We start from the raw sequence: 21,641 nt of genomic DNA, 5'->3' as shown, positions 1-21,641 counted from the left end.
GCACCTGGGTAGCTCAGTCGGTTGGGCATCCAACTCTTAGTTTCTGCTCAGGTCATGATCTCAGGGTGGTGAGATTGAGCCCTATGTCAAGCTTATGCTCAGTGTGGAGTCTGCTCGAGATTCTCTCTCTCTTTCCCTTCGCCCCTTCCCCAACTCACATGTGCCCTCTCTCTCTTTCTCTCTGTCTCTCAATAAACAAATAAAATCTTTTTAAAAAAAGTATCATTCCATACAATTTATTTTCTACTATAATGTTGGGATCTTTAATTGAAGCAACTTCTTTCAAAATTCTGGGAGTGGCTTTGTTAAAGGATCATTAAATTTAATTGCATATAAACTAGGCCAAACTTTAAATTCCTTTCAATAGTATTATCTTCACATAATAGTTTTAAAGATTGTTTTCTTAAAAATGATTAAGAAATCAGTGACCTAAAAATATTACTTTAGGTTTAAAGAAAAGAAATGAATGTAATGTACACTTCAAACAACAAATATTGAATGGGTGTTAAATAAGATGAATAAATAAGTGAATAGTGGCTAAGTAAAGATATTTTAAAATTAGTACTCCAAAAGTATTTGAAAAATATTTATATTTTCTCACAATCAAAGAATCATAACTTTTAACAATCTTGAGATGACATGTTATATCCAGAGGAGTGCCAAAAATATTGTTAATGGGGGCGCCTGGGTGGCACAGCGGTTAAGCGTCTGCCTTCGGCTCAGGGCGTGATCCCGGCGTTCTGGGATCGAGCCCCACATCAGGCTCCTCCGCTATGAGCCTGCTTCTTCCTCTCCCACTCCCCCGGCTGGTGTTCCCTCTCTCGCTGGCTGTCTCTATCTCTGTCGGATAAATAAATAAAATCTTTAAAAAAAAAATATTGTTAATGATGGTGACAGCTATGTCATGGTGAAATGGCCCCAAGAAAACACTGTTACTAGCTTTATAAATTATGCAGTGCTTTTGGGAACAATATATTTCAAGAATCATAAAGAACTTCATATCATAGTTATTCCATTTCTGGACATTTGCTCATTTATTTACTCAACAGATTTTTATTGAGTAGCCATGCTAGGGCCCTAGAACATAGAGACCAGCAATATCTATTCCCTTCCTTCGAGAAGCTAATATTTAACTGAGCGCAGACTTGGGAGGAAAAAACAATAAAATGCTACCTTTCAGTTTGGTAATGGCTTCTCTACAGTATAGTACAGGTGGGGGAAAGAGAACACTAAGAATAGATTATCCTAAGGAAGCCATTTGAAACAGCAAAGAGAAATTCATGGAGATGTTAATGCAACACCTGTAATAACAAAAGCAAAATTGGAGGGGAAAAAAGGCCAAAAACCCAAAATATATTGGTTTAGTGAGACAGTTTAATGAGAGAATTCTGATAAGGATAGACTATGACAATACCCTTAAAAATGAAAAATCATATTCACTAAAAATATTATGAAGTAGGTGATTTATACAATATGATTATGACATGCAAAAATACATGCTCAGCTCAACTAAGAGAGCATTTTAATTAAAAATAGCATTTGATGTTATGTTTTCTTTCCAATAAAAGGTAAACTACTTATTTGATAGTTTCTGGAAAATTGAAGAGAAAAACTATTCAGATTATAGAATTATAGAGATTCTGCCTAAATATTAAGGTAGAACTCTGATGTGTTAAATTGCAGAACATTGAGACAACTTAAAATTGTCTTTGCACCATATCTTCCAAGTTCAAAATTCTTCTCAATTATGATCATTATAAACAAAATACTCCTGTTAAATAAGTGGCTGTTGGTTGGTGGCTATTTCCATATTTTTCAGGTGAGAAAAATGAAACCAATTACTTCAGTGATGTGTCATTTGCTGGATTCAGGAACAGAGGTCTCTTTATCTCAAGTCAATAACGATTTCCAATGGGCTCCCCGGTCTCTAATCAAAACTGTTAAACACAATTTTTTCTTTATCTGCCCAACTCTGAATATGAAGCACTTGTGTTTTTTCTGCCTGAGATTATTTTATAGCACTATAAAGTCACCCTGGAAGTTTATGACTCTGCTTTGTATAAAGTGGAGAGACACAAAATTCTGAAAATAAATTTGAGCTAGTAAAACTTTCAAAAAGATAAAATCCCATGAGGTTTTGTTTTCAATCTATATGAATACAACATATATTCATGATCAAAGCAAGGTAACTCTCAGAATTATACTAAAATCAGATCGACTTTTCACCATTGACCTCTGCTGTTATTAGTTGGAATAATACTCGAAGACTTTACAAAATTATGGCTGAAAATGCTTGCAACTAATTGCACTTGTGAATTAAATAATGATGTTTGGGTGGTGCCTTTTTTCCCTCCAAAGCTATTTGTAGTTGTACCAACAAACTTGACGGGTAGAATTTGACCTCTTACTCATAACTTTGAAAACAAATGTCCCATCCACAAGTTAGGCAACTATTTATAACAATTATGTTGGCCTCTGCTTTTAAGCAAATATTGTATAAAGGAAAGTTGTTACCTACTCTAATGTTTCCATAAAAAAACCTTTAACTCCATAAAAGTTGGACAAGAAAGTTATATTTTCAAACAAAAGTTATTTTTAATTTCTCAAAGAAAACTACCTCAACATGGTTAATAATTTGACTTGCATAGTCTAATCAGAAAACTGAAACAAATCTCTTTATTTAAAAAGAATTATGAATTCTAAGTATTGAGAATATAAAATTTTCAAGAATTATATCTGTCTATGCTTTCATAAAGCCAAATTTGTGAGATAGAAATTATAACACTAATACTTTTCTCATTCTTTAAAAATAATGACTAGTAAGAAAAGTAATAATGGTACTAACATTATATTTCTTACTAATGTTCATCCTTATGATATCAGAATGTTTAAATATTTAGTTACCTCTGATTGTCTCTTTTCCTGTTCACTTGCTTACCCACTCCCAAGTCTATATTTTAATTAATTTTAATCAGGGCAGATTAATAAATCCCAGCTTGTTCATGGGAACCAACTGATTCAGAATGAATCTTTCCTAATTGTTTTGTGTTCACACGGGTGTTCACTTTGGTCCCTCTCCAAGCTTCCAGACAAGGGGAAAATTACCTTTCCACACCCAACTAAAAACAGAGTCAAAGAATAATTCCTTTGGTGAGCAGCGTCACTGAATAAGCAGTTTTAGCGTGGTGTGTGTGTACTTTTTTAAATGAAGATATGTGTGTAGATTAAATCAACAAAGTAGTTTTCACATAGAATACCAGATCCTGCTACTGCTTTTTTTTTTTAATCACATTCTGAAATTTATAATCTTTATTACCAAGTTTTATACATTCCAAAGGACATGTTTTTTCCTGGATGAAACAGTTTTCTTAAAAAGCAAACTGGAATTCTTTTCCCAGCCCATGTTTTGTGTCCTTCACCTCTAACCTTCCAAAATAACATCTTTTGATACCATCATCTTTGATGCTGTTCTAAATGAGAATGTTGAGTTTTTTTTTTTCAAAAGGTAAATATTAGTGCCCCAGTTTTTTTGTTTTTTAAATCTTGACTGTGTTACGACACAGAACTTCTTACATAATTTCTTGCCTTTCTGATAATAAAAGTCCAGAATCAGTTTGACCTGGAAAAGTATCCACGCCCTCCAGAGAGGACTGGTCCAAGCTTCCTGTGTCTGGGATCGCTTTGCTTTAGGAAAGCAATGTAGATTGAGTGCCCATTAAAAAAAGAAAAGAGCAAGATCTCTATGAGCTGAGTTGGTATGTTAGAGGAAGATGAGGAATTTTTCATAGAATAATGGGAACGCTTGTTGGTGAGTTTTGAGAGCCTGGGGTTCCTCTCCAAACCCACCTCCAGAAGTAAGACCCCCTCCCTCTTTCCAAGGTGATGAATCAGACAATTCTCTCATCTCGGGAGTGGTTTCCAGAGTGGCGGCTGCCAAAACACTCCGCTTGAGGGCTGATAAACACTTCTTGAAAATGGTGGTGATGACAGACTGGGTGGGTTTTTGCGATCTCACTTATGAGAGTAGGATTCTAAGTGCAGGATTTGTGAGAAAAGCTGAAGAAAATCAATATGTGTGGATATAGGAATACAAACAGAAATTTTAAAACAGTTCTATCTTCCACAGGGTCAAAGAATTTAGTTTTGACCCAGAAAATAAATGATTTCCTTTCATGTCAAGGTCATTCTGACTTGTGTCCTTCACCTCTAACCTTCCAAAATAACATCTTTTGATACCATCATCTTTTATAAATATACAAATTTATAAACATACAAATATTAAAGAACTATGCTATTTGTATTCTTTCAGAGTTTGGGGGAACTGCATAATCTTGCAACATACATGTGGTGTTTTTTACCAACTAGCCTCCAATTTCTGAGAATTTCCCCCATTTTATAATGTCAGCCAGCTAAGAAAACTAGGTTTCTTTGACTTTCTTTAGTCTATGCCAAGATCTCAATCAAACTGGGTAGGCTTCTGTTTTATTTTTCAAAGATATAATAAGTTCAGGCTTGCATATGCAAGGTCACAAAATCCACACCCCAGTAGGAATGAATCTCAGGGAACATTTTAAAAACAGCAGAGTATATCTCTCCATTTTCCTTAACCACATTTTTTCTTCCCTTATTTAATGTCCTTTTACTGTGAATTCTTTATTAAAAAGAGAGACCATAAATATTCTATTCTAATACTCCCAATTTAAGGGTATATAAATGGTGCTAATTGCATTTTTCAATATACAGTAAACTTTGTGCCCAAATATCTCTTTCCTTCCTCCCTCCTTCCTTCCTTCCTTCCTTCCTTCCTTCCTTCCTTCCTTCCTTCCTTCCTCCCTCCCTCCCTCCCTCCCTCCTTCCTTCCTTCCTTCCTTCCTTCCTTCCTTCCTTCCTTCCATGCTTTCTTTCTTTTACATACTGTTTTCCTTTATTTAGGAAACCAATCCACAGCATTAACTAAGCACTTTCCATGAATTTACTCTCCAATATTAGTTTCTTCCTTCTTTGAAAACATTTACAATATGAAAAACTCTGTGAAAGACAAGTAAGCCCCAATCTTTTTCTTCTAAGAGCTTATATTTGAGTGTGTGTATTTATGTGTGCACACATGTGTGTACATGTGCATAAAAGAAGGGTGAATACTTAGGAGGAAATATGTAAACAGTCAACTGCAATTTAAGTCAGAATGAAAATAGCCATAGAGGTATTTCAGATGTGTTCCTTCTGATTGTAAGACATATCCAAAAGGTCGACAGAAGGAGGCAGCCTCTGGGCCTGGAGGAGGAAGCCAGGTGCTAAAGTGATGGGCAGAGAATGAGGCGGAGTCTTTCTTTGCTGCGGCAGCAGCCCTAAGGAATGCTGGGGGATGGCGAGGGCCCTGGGTGAGGGAGCTGAGTTGCCTCTCGGTAATTTAGTGCATTCCCATTTGCTTTTATCTCCAGGGAATTGAATGTTTCCAAGAGATGACCTTGATGACCACACATAATATCAAGTTAATCCACATACACATTAGTCCTGAATGGGTTGGATTTCATTTCTGTCACAAAGTAGCCTCTCATCCAAGACTGGTACTTTTTGTAGTTTAAGGTTTCACATTCAGTTTAGACTTTGGGAAGATAATGTTTTGGACGTGGTTTGAGCCTTTAATTTTATGTACTTTTAAATCCTCATTAAAAAAAAAAAACCCTCAAAGCTAATAATATTCAATCCAGAAATCCAGAAAATATATATATATATATATATATATATATATGTATATATATATATAGAGAGAGAGAGAGAGAGAGAGACATTTATTTAGAGGCAGAGAGAGCATGCACGAGAAAGGGGAAGGGCAGAGGCAGAAAGAGACAGAGAACGGACTCATGGCTCAGCGCAAGCTTGACTTGGGGCTCAATCCCAGGACCCTGAGATCACTACCAGAGGTGAAACCAGGAGTGGGAGTCTTAACCAAGTGAGCCACCAGACCCCCCCCCTCCAGAAATTTTCAGGTGGATTTCCCAGGATTACTTTGGGGGGTGGGGGAGGATCTAAAAGACATTTCCTTGACTTCTGTGGATTCCCAACATCACTTTCTCCATATTATCTTTCTTACTCTTTGAGCACATTTTTTCTGAAAGGATTAAAAATCATTTATTTCACTTGATTTCCTCATTTACATCATAAATGGCATATTATGTTCTGAGCACTGATTGAGAACTCAAGGAATTTAAAGAGTTTTGTTGTTTTTTGTTGTTGTTTTGTCTTGTTTTGCTTTTTAGGGAAAACTAAAGCCTAAAACCTGAAAGGGAGAAAAGCTCTGTCAGAAGGCCAGAGCACTCCAGGAGCCTATAGAAAGGGTATTTACTGTCCGTCTAGAGATTCAGAAAGGATTCCAGAGCTCAGCCCAAGGTGACTCTTTGAAGATAAGAAGTAGTCAAGCAGAGGGAGCAAAAAGTAGATGCAAATAAACTCAAAAGAGAATGTTAAAAACTGAGAAACTGAATATGATGGAAAAATGTAACCATTTTTCAATAATAAATGTTTGCTGACTGAATAGACATGAAAATAACTATCCTTCCCAAGCTTTAACTTTCTAGACTGAATAAATACATTTCATTATAGTAAGCCTACTTCCTATAAATTATTTTTATGACTCTATTTGGATTTTCTCAATATTCTTCGAATATTTGTACATGTTATGTATCCAACAGAATGCCACAGTGCAATAAAGTTCAGATATAGTTTGAGAGTAGAAGAATATTCACATTGAAATTCTCCAAATATTCTACCATATTTATTATAGGGGTGCTAATTGATTTCTGATGTTATTCCAAAAATTAGAAACGAATTTATCTTAGAAGAAGAAACAATAAACCTGAGCTTTTATTCAGTGACTAATATGCCTAACTTCTGATAATCATATGAGTCGAATGGCAGATTATTTTCTCACTAGTATAACATCTTCCTGACCTCCTATAGGCTCTTCCCGCTATACTAGGAAACCCTATGGTTTTATATACTATAAAACCTTAAGTAATTATCTACTGGCTTCATGTACCATTCCATATTATAGAATCTGTGGTTCAAAGACGACAAGCGACTCTTTCCTTTCATCTTTTCTTGTAGCCATCAACAGCTGCATTACTCTGGAAGATTCACAAGGGTCTTATTTGTTATTTGAAAATAACTATAATCCAGTGGTGTTAAAGAACTGAATGTGACCAGAGTTTAGAGCGAACATGAGCCAACCAAATGCAGCCTGGCGTCTAGCATGACTTTTACCTTGATATCACATTAGCATCATTATCTATCAAAGTTTCTTAAAACATTTTTTTTTTATTGGGTGGACAGATGGGTAGAGTTGGTGGCAAGGTTTGTTCCTTGTTTTGTTTTGGTGTTTGTTGTATTATAGAGCTTGATGCTTTGGCAGCAAAAATTTGATGATAAATTTCTGTTTACCTGGCTCAAGGTACCTATTAGTCTTCCCTGTTAAGATTTTACAAAAGATCTTTTCAGAGACAGGGGCTAAAGTACAACTTCTTTTACTCCATAGTTAAGATACTTCTGTTCACACCAGAGCCTAGGAGTCAATAGGTCATCCTGGAATCGATCTGGGCTTTACAGTCACTCAGAATTTTATCTGAATACCATCTGCCTCACTTCATTTTTTCAGCAAATATCTCTTGAGTATCCATTTTATGTCAATTCTCATTTGCACTCTCAGTATAAATAGTTCAAAAAGAACGCAAGTTTCCTGTTCTCACAGAGTTTAAACCCTGCAATTTTAACCTCTTTAGTTAAACCTAACAGTGCTATTGGGAGTTTAGCTAAGATATGTTATGTGAAGTAATGTAACAACTATGTCAAGTGTTTAGACAGTACTTCAGTTTCTAAGGAGAACGGTATCCTCCTACCTAACATGGCAATGCCTAACCATGGTTGCACAAAGTATTTCCAATCTGGTGTTCCACTCCTTGAGAGTGTCATCAAAGGCTATGTGGATAAAAGAAAGTATTGATCTTTATGACATCAGCTTCAAAGATTAGGGGCTTACACATAGCGCTGGTTTGCCTGAAAGACCCCTCATTATTAATTTGTTATTAATGAATTTAGGTGTTTTTTTTTTTAACAAACTAAGTGTCTAGCCACACATTGGCTCTTGGAGGTAATTTCTTTTTTGAAGTGTTCTATTATATAATGGATCGAATACTTGAAACAGAGTAAGCCTGGCACTATCTCAAAACTGGGGGGAGAAAAGGGCCAGTCTGTCAATTGCCTGGATCTGCTTCATAGAGAGGATGAGAGAGAGGACTCTGATCTAATGACATCAAAGTCCCCTTATGCTTGCAAAATCTTATGGTTCTACTTCCTTTAACTGTCTAACACATGCTTTCTAAGTTGCAAAAGATATCCCTCATTTGGAATGCTATGTTCATTCATGTATATTATAATTTTATAAATTTATAATTTATATTTTTTAATTGACTGCTTCTAGATAAATGAACAAACATTTAGAGGGTTCTTTACTTTGGTTTCCTCTTGTTATAATTTCTTCCATTTCCTGTATCTCTGCACATGTGTGTCAGTGTGTGTATATGTGTGTGGCAGCAAGTATTGGGTCAGTTGAAACATTTTAGGGGAAATTCATGTGGGAAAGGCACGAATGTTAAGGGCAAACTATCACTATTCTTTTTTCTTGTTCCAATTGTGGTCTCAAGGACAATTTCCATCTCCTCCTATGATGGTGTTCAGTCTGTAGACTATAAGATTTCTGACTCTAATCTCCACCTTGAACTCCTAAACCTAATAGGCAGGAAAATTTTGGTTATGATACAATTCAAATGAGCTCAAATACAACTCAAATCACTTAAGCCAAATTCATTGGCTCATGTAATACTAAGAAATACAGGGGTTGATTTGTCTTGGATACAGGGACTTGAGTGACATCATCAGTAAGTATTCTGTCAGCCTCTCTCTTCTCTTTTCTTTTCCTTTTCCTTTTTTCCCCTTCTTATCTCCAGCCCCCCAAACACCCCTCCTCTGCCTATCACCCATTTTCTGCGCTGTCCTTGCTCTTAGCATCATTGTCTGAGCAGGCACTTCCCACGTTGCCCCACACTGAACCAGGAGGAAGGGCAGCCCCATCTGAACAACACGTACAACAACTGCAGAATTAGCAGATGTCGGGAAGAAAAAAAAAAAAAAACCTATTCATTATTCTAATTTCCTAAGCCATTTCCTCATAATCCTTTTTTAGATGAATTTGATAAGACAAAGCAAAATGTTGATTGGAAAGAGTCATGCCCTACTCCCTAAAGTGATAAATATATCATTTCAGAAAAAAATAATTGTACTTACGCACTTAGCCAAGAATCTATTTTCTTTCTTTTATTTATTTATTTTTTAGATTTTATTTATTTATCTGACAGAGAAAGAGAGAGAGCACAAGCAGGAGGAGGGGCAGAGAGAGAGGGAGAAGCAGGCTCTCCACTGAGCAGAGAGCCCGAGGTGGGGCTCCATCCCAAGACCCTGGGATCATGACCTGAGCCAACGGCAGATGCTTAACTGACTGAGCCACCCAGGCGCCCCAAGAATCTATTTTTAATAGGCTGTTCCTCAAAGGTTTGGAATTACAAAGCAGAGAAGAAATCTCCTTTTTCTTTAAAAAAAAAAAAATCACGGGGCGCCTGGGTGGCACAATGGTTAAGCGTCTGCCTTCGGCTCAGGGCGTGATCCTGACGTTATGGGATCGAGCCCCACATCAGGCTCCTCTGCTATGAGCCTGCTTCTTCCTCTCCCACTCGCCCTGCTTGTGTTCCCTCTCTCGATGGCTGTCTCTCTCTGTCAAATAAATAAATAAAATCTTTAAAAAAAAAATCACGATTTGAAATGAAAATGTGTAATCAGATTTTCCTGTCAAATCATCTCAGTCTCAAAATGATGTTATAAAAACAAAACAACAACTACAATAAAAAACAAGCAGGATTTAAAAAATACAGATCTTCAAATTATTTATTATATTTCTTATTTCAGTTGGTCAGTCAGTCACTGAATATTCATGAGCCCTATTAGCCTGTCTCTCTGCTAGGCATTTAGGAAACAGACCTTGCTTTTATGAGTTAACAGTTTAGCATGGAAACAGGTGAACAGGTAATTACATAACAGAATGCGTTAGGTAATAGAATAGAAATGGGTACTTGAACACTAGTTCTTCCTAGGAAGTCAGGAAAGCCTGCAAAGAGAAGCCATTTGAGATGCATTCTATTTTATTTTATTTTAATTTATTTATTTAAATTCAATTTAATTAACAGATAGTGTATTATTAGTTTCAGCAGTAGAATTTAGGGATTCATCAGTTGCGTATAACACCCAGGGCTCATTCCATCAAGTGTCCTCCTTAATGCCCATCACCCGGTTATCCCATCCCCCCCTCCACCTCCCCTCCAGCAACCCTCAGTTTGTTTCCTATAATTAAGAGTCTCTTATGGTTTGTCTCCTCTCTGTTTTCATCTAACTTTCCTTCCTTTCCCCAATGTTCATGTTTTGTTTCTTAAATTCCACATAAGAGTGAAATCATATAATTGTCTTTCTCTGACGGACTTACTCACTTAACCTCTAGTTCCATCCATATCATTGCAAAAGGCAAAATTTCATCCTCCTTGATGGCTGAGTAATATCTATCTATCTACCTACCTATCTATCTATCTATCTATCTATCCCACATCTTCTTTATTCATTCATCTGTCAATGGACATCTGGGGTCTTTTCCGATTTTAGCTATTATAGACATTGCAGCTGTAAATATAGGGGTGACGTGCCCCTTCGAATCACCATGTTTGTATCCTTTAGATAAATACTTAATAGTGCAATTGCTGGATTGTAGGGTAGCTCTTTTTTTAACTTTCTGAGGAAATTCCGTACTGCTTTTCAGAGTGGCTGCACCGGTTTGTATTCCCACCAACAGTGTGAGAGGGTTCCCCTTTCTCTACATCCTCACCAACATTCGTTGTTTCCTGAGTTGTTAATTTTAGCCATTCTGACTGGTGTGAGGTGTTATCTCATTGTGGTTTTTGATTTGTGTTTCCCTGATAAGTGATGTTGAGCATTTTTAAATATGTCTGTTGTCCATTTGTATGTCTTTGAGATGCATTTTAAAGAACAAGAAAGAATTTGTGAGGCTGGGAAAGGAGACAGGGGCAAAGGGAAGACATCCCAAGAAGTTAAAACCACGTGAGCAAAGTAACATGAGTGAAAGGGCTTTTTGGAGCATTTGGAGAAAGGATAAGTAGTTCCGTGGACTACATGCTGGGTGTTGGGCTAAAAGGAAGGTTTCAGTCAACTCTAGAGACTTTAAGTTTTTATTTTAATTCCAGTTAGTTAACTTACAGTGTTATATTAGTTTCAGGTGTACAATATGGTGATTCACCACTTCCATACATCACCCGGTGCTCATCACAAGTGCACCCCTTAGTCCCCATTCCCTATTACACCCATCCCCCACCCATCTCCCCTCTAGTAACCAGCAGTCTGTTCTCTATAGTTAAGAGTCTGATTCTTGCAGATCTGAAGACTTTAGACAGCACATGAAGAACAATATTCTTCTGGCTAGCAATCTTCCTATCCTCACTAGTTTATAGAAATGCAGCCTGACTTAAGCATGCATACAGGCAGCACACTGGGCACTGTAGAAATGATTAAGATCCATAGCTGTCACTCTCAACTCATGTTTCTCAGGGTAAGAGAGCAGGACAATATAGAAGGGGTTTTGGTGCAGCTTCCGTCGCTAGCTCTATTATGTAGGGACCCTGTATCTGCTTTCATAAAAGCCGCCTTTCTCAGCCATCCTACATATTCTTTCTTATAAATGTACATGTGGTTTTAATTGACCCACAGAGCACATTTAAACCCTGTTTGACTAATCTACACCTTGAAATGACTACCCAATAGGGTAAATGGCCTGAGCATCCCTGCACATGAATCTTTGATATAGTTTTGTTGGTTCTTATTTCCCAGCTGTTATGAGAGGACCTCTTGTCCCTACAAAATCTATCCTGTATGCCAGCAATATTTAGAATAAGCAGAAACTGTAGGATGTCTCTTGCACGCTCATGAACATGTTCACTCGAACATTCCATGATATCTGCCATTTCCTTCCTCTCTACCCCTCTGGCGATATTTGCTCCAGTGGGTACAGTGCTCAGAGATGAGCACTTTTACAGTATTATCATCGTCTTCTGTCACACACTACCATCTCCTGGAATCCGCAAAATGTAGACGCTACAATGGGTTCCACAATGAACAATTATTAGACCTTTTATTTCCAACTGGGAACCATGCATCAGTGCTGCTGGTAATCAGTGTTTATAGGCTTTCATGAAAATATCATTTCAGTTTTATAAGAGCACTTCCTTTCCCAGTGGAATTAGGCGTGCATTTAAGTCAAGAGACAAATCGATATGATGAACAATATAGTGTATTCATGAGCGAGTCTTCCCCTCTGACAACCAATGTTTTGTTTCCTGGACCAAAGTTATCTTCCTGACTCTCCTCTCAGGTGGGCATTCTCTCATAGGCCGCTCGCCAATCCTTCATGCATACCTCAGTTTCTGGTAGACCCATCTCACACATGCCAAACCCAGAGGCAAACAGGTGAGCGAGAGACAGAAGCCTTTCCTGCCCTTCAATTCATGCTTTCTGCGTGTTGCCAGCCCTTGCCTTTTAGGAAGAGCCACAGAAACAGAGGACACATTTTACGTAGCTATTTATTCACTGCAATTACCAAATGCTGTATGAAAAAGAAATGCTTTAGGAGCTCTAAAATGAAAAAAAAAAAAAAAAATATCTCCCCTTATTATACTATGAAGATTGTTTTAAAATAATCGAGTAAAGTTATTTACAAAAGGTTACACTGATAATCATTATGGAGTGAGGAGGGAGGTACAGACTTCATGTACAGGAAAGAGACAAGCAGAAAAAAAAAAAAAAAGGGAAAAGACAAGCCTAGTTTGGCCCAGGAGTAAAGCCTTGGTTCTGGGAGAGTGAAACACACACAACTGAGAACAGTATGATGTGTATCTCTCAGAATTTGTCCTGGCCCGCCCATGCCTGAGATTTGCCAAGACAGTGATACAAAAATCTTCATCTTTGAAAGGTAACAATGCATTGGTCAGTTTGGTACCCACCCAAAGTAAAAGAGAATGACATCAATCACCATTTAAAAAACCCAACGGGGGCGCCTGGGTGGCACAGCGGTTAAGCGTCTGCCTTTGGCTCAGGGCGTGATCCTGGCGTTCTGGGATCGAGCCCCACATCAGGCTCCTCCGCTACGAGCCTGCTTCTTCCTCCCCGGCTCCCCCTGCTTGTGTTCCCTCTCTCGCTGGCTCTCTCTATCTCTGTCAAATAAATAAATAAAATCTTTAAAAAAAATAAAATAAAAAATAAAAAATAAATAAAAAACCCAATGATTTATCCACCTCCTTTCCCCCCTGCAGACTGTCCTTCATTGGATCCCTACAGTTTGTTTACCAATTTGAGTGCGTAACTGTAACCTCTGGCTCACTTCCTGGGGGTTCACTACCTCCTTAGAAAAGCCCCGAAGTAGATCACACTGAAAACCACACCCATCACCCTTTGTGCTTGTGCAATTCATCACGAACTCAACAATTAGACAAAAGCTCCTCATCAGCCTCAGAGACCAAACTTTGGACCTCATTAATGCAGCAACAGCTTTTTATTCTCACCGCTGCATCCAGCGCTAACTTCCACTTCCCATTGTTGGATTTAGCTCTTAATTGGCCTGAGAGCACTAAGCCGTCACCCTGAGTCATAAGGAGTGGAGCATGTCGAGATTCTCACTCAATCGACTCCATCTTTTCCTTACCTCTTCCCCGCCAACTTCTTTCACCACCTTACCCCTCCACCCCGCCCCACTACCCCTCTATCTTTTCCCTGCCAAGTTTTCAACTGTGCTGTTCTCAGAACCGCATCTCATGCCATGCAAGTCCGAGCATACTGAAACTTTTTCTCTGCCTTCTCCCAACCTGCGTCCTCTCCTTCCCAGGACCAACATGTCTCATCTCAGCGGAGCTCTCCGCCCCTCACAGCCCAACCCAGAGCCTGAGCACAGGCTGCTGCATGCTCTGGGCTTTCTCCACCTCCACCCTGTTATAGCTCTCCACCCACCTCCCCTGTCCCCCGCCCAGTCTACACCTGGAGGCAATCGCCTGCTCTCCCAAGCTACTTAGACCATTATCTTCACTCCCCCTCCCAAGAGCCAGTTTTACTACTCATTGTTCCCAGAGAGGGAAAACAAAACAAAACAAAACAAAACAAAACAAAACTGAGGCAGCAGCGGAGGAATTCAGATGCTCCAGAATAGTGACTTTCAAAAGGGGAACCCCCTTTTTTTAACCATAACCCATCACGAGAAATGCATTTTTACGCTCTGACCCAGTGTGTACACATATCCACTGAAGAAAGAATAAATTAACACAACACTAATGGAAAGAATGGGATGTACCAACTACGTAAGGCACAGACTTAACTTGCATGAAAAAGCACACATTTAGAAAAACTGTACACTCAAACAGCATACATGAACTCTTTATTCTATTATGTACATTTCTATGTTGTAACGATACTAGGTAACAATGATGCAGCCCTTGCTCTGTGCTTGGCACATATTTTATTTATTTATTTATTTTTAACATTAATTAATTTTTTTATCATCCTCAATTAGCCAATATATAATACATCATTAGTTTTTGATGTAGTGTTCAACGATTCATTAGTTGCGTATAACACCCAGTGCTCATCACCACAGGTTGGCACATATTTTAAATCACTTAATTCCCCTAACACTACAGGTAGGCCCTGTATCAGGCCTATTTTACCGATAGGGAAACTGAGGCACCGAGAGGTGAACTAACTTTCCCAAGGTCACATGGATAGGAAATGACTGGACCAGAATTTGAATCCGGGCTGCCACACTCACGCCCAGCTACTCTCTCCTGCTACATTTAGACATGTAGCTTAAATCACTGCATAGTGTTTACAAAACAAAGCATATTGCTATTTATGGGTGATTTAAGGGTCTTTATAGATTATCATCATCAGTGTGATTCTGCTTCTGTTCACTTACTTTATAATCTTACGCCCTGCAAGATGAAATTATCAGTAAATACATTTAACAGACATATTTTTTCAAGTTTTGGAGATGGAGATCTTAATACAATAAATTAATGTTAATTAGTATATTTCTAGTTCAATATAAAACACTTTTAATAAGTTACATTTCTATATCTCAGGACAGTTTGATATCATGAACAGAATACAAAAGACTTCCAGTAATAATTTACTAGTACATCTTTCCATTTTTCTTTAAACAAAAAAGGGGGAAATATGTACATTAATGCTATTACTATAAATTGAATAAAAACTAGAAAAATGTACTCCTACAAAACCATAACCAAGTGCTAGTGACCAAGCAATCTTAAAATCACAGACATTGGGAAACTAAATAAAAGCCAATGTGTTTCACTTAAAAGAAAAACAATACCAAATCTGGGACCTATTTTTCAATTATTGATCCTATTTTTCAATTATTGGCTTAAGTTTACTTTTTTTTTTTTTATAACTGTGCAGATAATACAACTCTTTTTGGTTCCTTTAATTCTAGGAATACCCAGGTAGTGTATTTATCTGTCATCCCAATTGTCATGTTAGACTATAGTAATTACAATCTTATATCTGAATGCTATTTTTCTGTCAATAAAAATGGCTAAATTTATGAAATCTCACATTGAGAAGCTAAGCCAATGTGGAAGAAAGCTCTAGAGGAGGCAGAAGTCCTGAGCTGACCTTAGCAAGCCCTTTTTTGCCAGATCTGATTATTCTAAAACATATTGAGTACATACTATATGGTAAATTCTGGGATATAAAAAGTAGTAATCTGCAATCATATTGGATAGAAAGTTTGCTATGCAAAAATCATCGGGGAATTAATTACACATTACGGTAAGAACTAATTCTGCAGCTTTATTTAAATGCAATACCAAGGTTTTCTTTCTCTTGTTTATAACAAAATGTATTTACTACAAAATACTTATTTCCCAGAATCACAAACTCTTAAAAGTAGGAGGCTTATTTCACCTACCACTTTGGAAAAAAAGCTTTGAGACCCAGAGAGGTGGCAACTTAGCTCAAGATAGAATTTACTTCAAAAGATATGGTAAGAAGGCTTTAAAAACATTAACCACACGCAACTTCCCTTGAATATTGCCAAGAAAACCCCATTTTTCATGTCAGAGCTTTTAAAATGGCACTTAAAAATAATCAGTTGCTCTTCTTAATGTTTCCATGTCTTTGAAGTATTTAGAGTGCTTTGTCTTCAAACTAAGGTCTATGTGAGTCGGTACAGAGAAATAACAGGGCGACTGTGAAGTTATGCTAATGGATCACGCCTACTCAGACACACACACACATACACACAAAACAAGTTTAGCAAGTTCTTGCTGAGAACATACATTTACTAGACCCATTAATTTAGTAAAATAATAGTAATATTGTTATAAAGCAACTGCAGTAGGTGGTAAGATAATGAGATAGCAGTGGACATGGGACAATGGTCAAATCTCTCCCACAGTTCACCAGTTAGATTCCAACACAACCCGTGCGTGAGTGTGAGGTAACATTTATGGTTTTGTTTCTATCTGGGAGGTATCTCTAAAGGAACAGATATGCCATTAGGCAGTAAAAGTCCATTCAGCTTCTAGGAGTGGCTCTAATTTCAAAATCATTTTGAAATTAAGGGTTTACCCTTTAAATCAAATATTCACCTCAACTTAGAGAATCTGGCAATCATACATCACCACTGTCCCCCTCTTGCTTTCATGGGGTGGATCTGGGGATCTGGGGGATCTGGGAAGGTGGGGATCTAGCAAACTGCAGCATGTTATCAACCTCACAATTTATCCACCGTCAAAGTTCAGGAACGTCATTACCTGGCTAGACTCTGAAAATTCCATCTTGATGCGTTAATAGCCCCTAGTAAGCAACAGTCCCTTAATTAAATACACGCACAGTTATTTGAGAAGATGGATAAACTGTCACGATCTACTCGTCTGTCCCTTGCTGAAAAATATTGGCTGGTTCTAGACATAACCCAGGCCCCAGAAGCAGCCACTTAATCTTTTAGCAAATTCCGATAATCTTCAGTTTTAAGGGCCACAATTCCTGAAATTCAAGGACAATAAACTATATATAAGGTTCTTAAATATAAAGATGCTTCAGAAGATGGTGACTGATGCGTTTCATAGTGTCTGCAAAAGAAATGAACGTTTCATTTAACATACACTTTAAATTTAGGAGTGAAGGAGTTTTCAAGGGCTTTCATTAACTTTGACACTCTTTGGTCTTCTAGCTCTGTTGCAGTAAAGGGCATCGGGCCGATAACCACACTACCAGAAGTTCTGATTTTATATTTGCTTTTGTTTTTCAGTACTTATTCTGTTACTAATCCTGAATAGAAAACAATACTATCAGGAATTATTTCAAATACATTTACTAATTTTTGAACTTTGGAAAGTTTAAAATTATTTAACAGTTTCACATCAAACATGGGATATAAGAAGGTAATTCAAGAATCAAGTCAGAGAGCCAATTAGAGGAAAAACCTTTCCAATTTGTGTAGTAAAAAAACATTTTTGCTGCATCCATTTTTTTCCTGCATTCATACTTGAAGACCATATTATTTTGGGGGGGGGTCAATAACATTTTATTTGAAGCATTAACAACTTTATGTAAAAACTAATGAGAAAAGTAGATTCACTGCACAGAAATAAATTTATCCATATATTTTATTAAATGGTTAATCTCACAAATATTTATCGGGCTTTTATGCAATATTCTGTGGTATACACAGTATCTAGTTGTAGATATTCAATAAATACTAGTGGAATAAATGGTAGAATAATTTTAAATCTCAAGAGCTTTTGGAAAATTCGTTATGGCTTTTTATTTGTTTAGTTATTACTTTTCATTATTACTATTTGTTATTACTTTTTATTTGTTTCAAGATAAATATGTCTTAGCCTCATTCATGTTAAAGTTTAAATGGTCAGTGGTTCACAGGTGATTTCTATTTTGAAAATATTAGATTTTCCTTTTAAATATTTAGGTAGTTTGTATTTATATAAAACCTTTTTCTAGATTATACTACTAGCTTATACTACTATTAATATCTGTTAAGAAAATACTCAATGACTAAAGTAACAATTTAATTTATATTTTATTACTTTCATTTTATTTTACAAATAGAATCATTTTTATAAATATTCAACAATTTGAATAAATATTTACAAATATTACTAATTAGTAAATAGAAAATATATAAATTTGGATCTATCTATTTAATCTACAGTAAATGATGGGTAAATGTAAAATATCAAAGGCTCCTTGCAATAATTTCAACCTGCCAAGTTCCTGGCTTATAGGCTGGGCTGCACTGACCAGAGGAAAATAAATAGTACCAATATAAATAAAAGATAATACCGCCAGTTTCTCCACAAGGGCATCATGCTCTCTGAACTGTGACTTCCTTATGGATATCTTGGATCTCCAACTCCTAATGTAGCATTTGACACATACTAAGAACTCAATCCCCATTTATTACATGAACAAAGAAGTTATTTAATTTCACTAATTGTCAGGTTTCTACAAACTCATTCTCCATCACTTCCTCCATCACTTTCTTAGTATTCCACTGACAGGATCTTTTTGTTTTAATAATCAACGGGTATTCTTAAATCGAATGAATGTTTGCTGGGATCTGAGGGTGGGTGGAGGAAGGGACAGTGTGAGCAGGAAGGGGTATTCCTGCTGCAAGGTAGACCATACTATGGACAGGACCACACTATGGCCCACACTACATGGTAGCGCAGCCCTATTTGCACCTCCTTTCTCAAAATAAAGAAGGTCTCTGGGAAATGTTTTTCTTAAAGAGTAATTAACTGCTGATGGTGAAACTGCTTTTCACAAAGAATCCTGGCTTGGAGGAACCCTGGCCCAAGCAGGGCTTTACATATAATGTCTTATTCAATGCCAAAAAGCCCTCATTTCTAGAATTAGGGAGAAAGGCTCATGGAGATTTTACGATGGGATATCTAGCCCCAATTCCAAAAGTCTTGACGACAAACAAAAGGCAAGAAGAGGACGATCTTTAGTATACTGTGAGGGGTTTACGGAAAGGACATACCTGATGCACACACAGGAACCAACACACACACATAAACACACATACACACAGAGGGACTGAGGTCATCCTCTGGAAAGAAGATAAGCAACAGTAATAAATTGTTAGACAAATGTTTGGAGAGGAATACCTAGCATTTAAGAGAGTTGTTTTGGATTCCATTACATACACAAAATGAACATGAAACTTTCCCATCAGGAGCCTCATTTTCAACTTGTGCTGAGGAGAAGCAGCTTATTATGGAGTATCCCAAGATGCTTTGCAGATGAGTAACATAAATCGACTGTTGAACAAACACTGGGAAAGTAGTACTTGGCCTTCAGAAAAGTAATTCTGATGTGAGCTGATGTAAGCAAGCTAGTGATGGTTGCAAAGGTATCTGCTAGGGTGTGTCTTAAGGAGGAAATGATGGAGGAAAGACAGAATGATAACCCTCTGACATGACATCCTAAGGCCCTTTGCAACCTACTCAACAGCAGGAAAAGGAACTTCACCTGTATCTCCTCTCGGATTAAAATAAAACATGGCCAGTTACAGTAGAGCTAACCCCAAGAACAATCCTGCCAGATCCTATCTCTTTCAACTCTACAGGTTGGGGCTTATTGTGACATTGGTACAATTTCCCTCTAGAACAATGCACTCCCCTTGCCCACATCTTTCTCCATCTTCAGACATCCTCCATATCCCATTAATGTCCATCTCTGTGAAGACTCCTCTCACTCTTTTTTTTTCTTAAGATTTATTAATTTATTTGAGAGAGAGAGAGAGAGAACATGGAGTGCTGTGCATGGAGGCTGATGCAGGGCTCATCCCAAGACCCTGAGATCCCGACCTGAGCTGAAACCAAGAGTCAGACGCTCAACCGACTGTACCACCCAGGTGCCCCAAGACTCCTCTCACTCTTTAAAGCAGATTACTGTTTTCTTTGTAGAATTCTTTTCTTTTTAAAAAAAATTTAAATTCAATTAATTCATATATAGTGTATTATTAGTCTCAGAGATAGAGTTCAGTGATTCATCAGTCTCATATAAATCCCAGTGCTCATTATACAAACTTCTATCACAGAAGTTGCGGTGTAACATTTTAATTTATTTTTTACCTGCATATTAAAAAAAACAAAACAAAAAACGCTGTGTGTTAGTTAACAGCACGCATACCTCAGTTATATTCATATCCTCAAATCCTAGCCTGACGTGTGCTCAATAATTTTGTTGATGCTTCAATGCCAGTGAGTGTAACTCTCCCTGACTCCCTGGCAGATTCCACTGAGAGTACCAAAGTTGTCACTGATAACCCTTCTTGCTGGCCAGGAGATTAGCACTACCTCTTTCCCCTCCATGTTCTCAAGGAATCTTGAAGCAACATCCCTATAATCTTCTTCAGGATTCTTAGACAGTGAGGCTTGGGTTGAATGGGGCAGAGATTGTTCAGGGAGCAGGATGAAGAGTTACTTAGGTTCTCGAATAAAATAAAGCCCATAAGACCACATGCTAGGATTTGGAAAACTATTATCACCCCTCTCAAATGACTCCCTGAGGCTATAAGACCATTCATAACCTGGCTCCCGCTGATCCCTCTGGTTTTGTCTCTCATACTTCATTGCTATTGAACGACTTGAAGACCCACCAACTCATCATGATTTCTCATGCCCCTCATTTAACTCCCACAAACTGTTGCTATGCAACAGATTTCATTCTCTCCATTTCTCAAATGAGAAAACTGAAACTCATGGGCATTGGTTGATCTGGCCAAGGTCACACTGTGGAAGGTCAGGATTTGATCTCAGTTTGTCTGTCTTTGAAGTCAAGCTAATTTCTCCCACCTAACAGAAGCATTTGGGTTGTTCTTCCTTGTGGGTAATGTCAGAAACTGACACTAACAGTTTAAATAACAGAATACAGATCTTGGGAATAACAGATCTCAGGATCACTGTGTCTCTGTAATTTGTGATACACACACCAATACAATTTAGGAATAAAATCAAGGTTTCAAACTTTAAGATACAGCCAATCCACTTTGGGCACTAACTAAATATATAGTTTTCTGGGCCTTATACTCTAAAAAAATAAGGATTTAGTAAATGTAAGATAAGACCTAAGAATTAATAGTAAGACCTTTTTGAAAAATAATTTTCCATATATTTCTTATTGTGCAAGGCATTTATTACCAGGAAATTTAGTACCTCTAGAACAAAGTAAATTTGTTTGATGGTAAAAACTTGCATTAAGATTCTGTAGTTAACTTGATATTAGTCTGAGATGAGTTGATGATATAATATTGACACAAGATTCCTAATAGAATTGGGTGTTTCTCTCATACTTCTCAATCAGTATCTCTGAATATATGCAGATTTTCCTGGGTGTTCTTCTCACTGACTCTAAATGCACAATTTTGTGACTCACAATATACAAGT

The 21,641-nt window shown here is 37.3% G+C and overlaps 1 protein-coding gene and 1 long non-coding RNA gene across 2 annotated transcripts in view; one reads left to right on the top strand and one right to left on the bottom strand.

Moving 5' to 3' along the window:
• The window catches only part of LOC130543932 (uncharacterized), a 200,058-nt gene that overhangs the window by 5,173 nt on the left and 173,244 nt on the right, over positions 1 to 21,641 (bottom strand). The gene's annotated exons all lie outside the window — the stretch shown is intronic.
• DSG1 (desmoglein 1) overlaps positions 1 to 21,641 on the top strand; it is a 72,806-nt gene that overhangs the window by 2,915 nt on the left and 48,250 nt on the right. The window lies entirely within an intron of this gene.

Source organism: Ursus arctos, unplaced genomic scaffold (assembly GCF_023065955.2).
Source record: "Ursus arctos isolate Adak ecotype North America unplaced genomic scaffold, UrsArc2.0 scaffold_17, whole genome shotgun sequence".
Taxonomy (NCBI): Eukaryota; Metazoa; Chordata; class Mammalia; order Carnivora; family Ursidae; genus Ursus; species Ursus arctos.
The sequence above is the reverse complement of the archived record's forward strand: the minus strand, read 5'-3'. Positions and strand labels throughout refer to the sequence as shown.